This window comes from Ciconia boyciana, unplaced genomic scaffold, assembly GCF_034638445.1.
Source record: "Ciconia boyciana unplaced genomic scaffold, ASM3463844v1 HiC_scaffold_229, whole genome shotgun sequence".
In the NCBI taxonomy this organism is placed as follows: Eukaryota; Metazoa; Chordata; class Aves; order Ciconiiformes; family Ciconiidae; genus Ciconia; species Ciconia boyciana.
This window is the reverse complement of record NW_027328597.1, coordinates 1-3,000: the sequence shown is the minus strand read 5'-3', so window position 1 is coordinate 3,000 and position 3,000 is coordinate 1. Positions and strand designations below refer to the sequence as shown.

At 49.4% G+C, this 3,000-nt stretch overlaps 1 long non-coding RNA gene across 2 annotated transcripts; it reads right to left on the bottom strand.

The window, feature by feature from the left end:
• Window positions 1–646: 646 nt before the first annotated feature.
• On the bottom strand, window positions 647–2,540 carry LOC140646090 (uncharacterized). 2 transcript variants are annotated; one of them, XR_012040321.1, is made up of 4 exons: window positions 2,213–2,540; window positions 1,813–1,935; window positions 1,272–1,424; window positions 647–834 (listed from the first exon to the last, which is right to left on the bottom strand). It is a non-coding gene; the product is annotated as an uncharacterized lncRNA (long non-coding RNA). The 2 variants fall into 2 exon arrangements; XR_012040322.1 differs by having other exon boundaries at window positions 1,272–1,387.
• Between the last annotated feature and the right edge of the window lie 460 nt (window positions 2,541–3,000).

The window sequence follows — 3,000 nt, the reverse complement described above, 5'->3', positions numbered from 1 at the left end:
ATTATCGCTTGAGCTATCAGATTCTGGCTGTTTTGGAGGAGCTACCAACAGCTGAATATCCTCTTCCGAATTTTCCCATTCAATACAACGAGGTTTTCCCTTTTTCTCTTTTAACGCACATATTCCAACCTGATGTTTAGAATCCACTAAACCACCTTTCTTCCTAATATCCCAATCGCGTCTTAACGGAAAAACCATATCCACGTAAGGCATTCCATCCCATTTTTCCGTTCTCCGACAAAACAACATTCGTTCCGATATAGCGTTAAATCTCAAGGATCCATTCTCAGGCCATTTTTCACCATCTTCCAATCGAGATCGTGGCCACCGTTGATTACAATATCGTTTTAGCCCATTCTTAGTCGTGGGATCTCCCCCAAATTTCTTGCAATGCTTCAGGATGCATCCTAGAGGAGAGCAAAGGGGTGCCTCCTGGGAAGCAGCAGCGCCCACATCGGTACCGAAAAACCCAGCATTTCTACACAAACCAGAACGAGGGACGTCTCCCTCTGTTGAACAGGACAGCGTGTAGAAACAAACAGAACTACGCTACTGCCACGTATCTTTCCTGGTGCGTCTTATGCAGAGCCCAGAACAGAACAGAGGGTGCCTGCTTCCCGAGAGATCTTGCCCCTACTCCCCCTTTTCTCCTATCCCCCCAAAATACCTCTTTTCACTAGCATTGCACCGTTGTGTCGCTTACCGCCCGACTGCAGGAGAGGAGCTGAAGGAGTCCCCGGTCGACAGGTCGGTGCGCGCCGGAGTCCGCTCAGGCCTCTTCTCCCCGTCGGACGCGGCAAGACGAACCGGGCGAGGCTGTCGGCTCGGTCCCATCTGGGGTGCCAAAACCGTTATCCCACAAGCGTGAGGTCGCTTGCCCGGTGTGCGAGACGCCAATATACACACAGGGCAGAGGTATGTTTATTTCCTGTCTGCGCAGAGATGGGCGCTAGGCGGTAGCTCCGCAAAGCTAGCACAGAGTTCGGTCATACAAGTACAGTATTTATACGGTCTAGCTATGCATATGCATAAGTAATCACACAAAGCAGTTTTCTATCGGTCTACATTTCTCTTATGTCAACTTAAAGCTACAGCGCTACTTTAACGTGCTGCGCACGCTGAGCGGTGAGGGCTCTCTGCTTGGGCCGGGGTCTCCAGCTCGAGGGGTGTGACTTTTAGGATTATAACGAGGATAGTTTGCGGGAGGGTGCTTCTTATCACGCTCCTACTAGTTGTTTCGGATGGTTCCCAAACCATTTTAATTAGCTTACCTATTTCTTCAGGATGTGCTTCTCTCCCAAGGACAGTAATTCTCGTTTAGACGTTCCGCTTTCCAGCCTGCATCCTCCTTATCGGCTTTACCTAAGCCCTGGCCTTCCACCAGCTCCTGGTAGACGACACCGTTAGACTACAACACGACCGTTCTTTGACGCCCGTCAGTGGGATCGGAATTAGGAACAGAAAGAACAGGACAAGCTAAACACCCACACGAGCCTCACATCCCTAAGAAATGACTAAAAACCCCAAACGACCCCCATTTTAGATTGCATTGCCTTAGGGACCGCCTCCTTCAAGTGCCCGGGCGGAGCGGTGGAATCAGTCACAGAATTCACTTGCCTGCCAGGAGACAGCCCTTGTCCTCGCAAGGCAAATTTTTCAAAACAGCGTGCTATTTTCCCATTTTATCAACTACAGCGGGCTTGCCCTACCAGCACGAGTTGAGGACGTTTTCCTGTGGGTTCATTTGACACTCCATTAAGTTTTTAGCAGGCGCAAGCGACCAAGCGCGAGATAGAAAGTAAGCCAAGATACCGGCTGCCGTACAAAATTTCTTCAAGATTGCGCCTGCGGGAATCGCACAAAGCCCACGACGACTGAACGAGTATGTCGGAGGCCCCCCGGCAAACAGCGCCGACGTTTCGTGAAGCTCTTTTCCTGTCAAGAAAAGGGCCTTTTAGACGGTATCTCTGTTGGAATTCAGGCTGCTTCCTACTCATTCTGGCAAGTTCGCTTTCACAGCAACCCTGAGATCTTCAACCACCAAGCAACATTGGTAATTCTTGCTCTCTGCCTACGGGGAATGTCAGCGAATCAGAACACTACTTCAAGCAAAATTCCGGGTCTGTTTCACGCAAATCAAATATCTAAGCCGTGGACAGGTGTCTGTAGAAAGACGCCGACTTTAAAAGATAAAGGGAAGTAGAGTACTCACTTTTCTGAAATGTCTTCCAGTCGTTCCATCGATTTAGCAGCCCGACCCAGCCGTCGAAATTCCGGAGCAACAGAGAGAGCGGTCGCACGTCCACGCCGTTCTCCCCTAGCCACAGAGCCTTCCGCTTTGCCCATTCCTGCCAACAGCCAGAGCATCGGCGCCGTAGCACCTTCGGAATAACGCACCTCCCACAGCTACGCACCTTTACAAAAGAACCGAGCAGCGTGTAAACAAACATTGCAACGGTTGCGGTAAGGGCTCAAACAGGGATGCCGATGTTATCACTCTGAGATTCAACAGCCACTAAAAATGTCATTTTGCTCCAGTATTACAGGAGTTCATTGGCTAGCGTCAACAAAAAATATGTTGAAAATTCATTGTTTGAAGCATGACTTCCAAATGCAAATGTTAAGCAATTCTCGTGAGTCTTTAACTGAGCGGCATTCAGGATCTGACTAAAACAATGGCGGAATGGAGGGCTAGAAGCCCAAAACTAACTCACCATCCTGGCAACTATGGGAGACTTTTGGTGACTGTGCGGGAACTGAGCTTGGGAAGCTTTGCCCAGTCTGGCAATAGAAAGCTAAGGCCCTGCAAACACGGTACGTTTAACCAAAAAAAAAAAGGGGGGGGGGGGGGGGGGGGGATATGTTGTTTTGTAGTTCCTCTGCTTTCTACACGGAACCAAAGCAGTTTTAGTTCAGTAACGAATGTTCACACTTCCACACGGCACTCTTACAAACATCGGTCACTGCTAATAAGCAACGGATGTAGTGGGTACAGAGAAA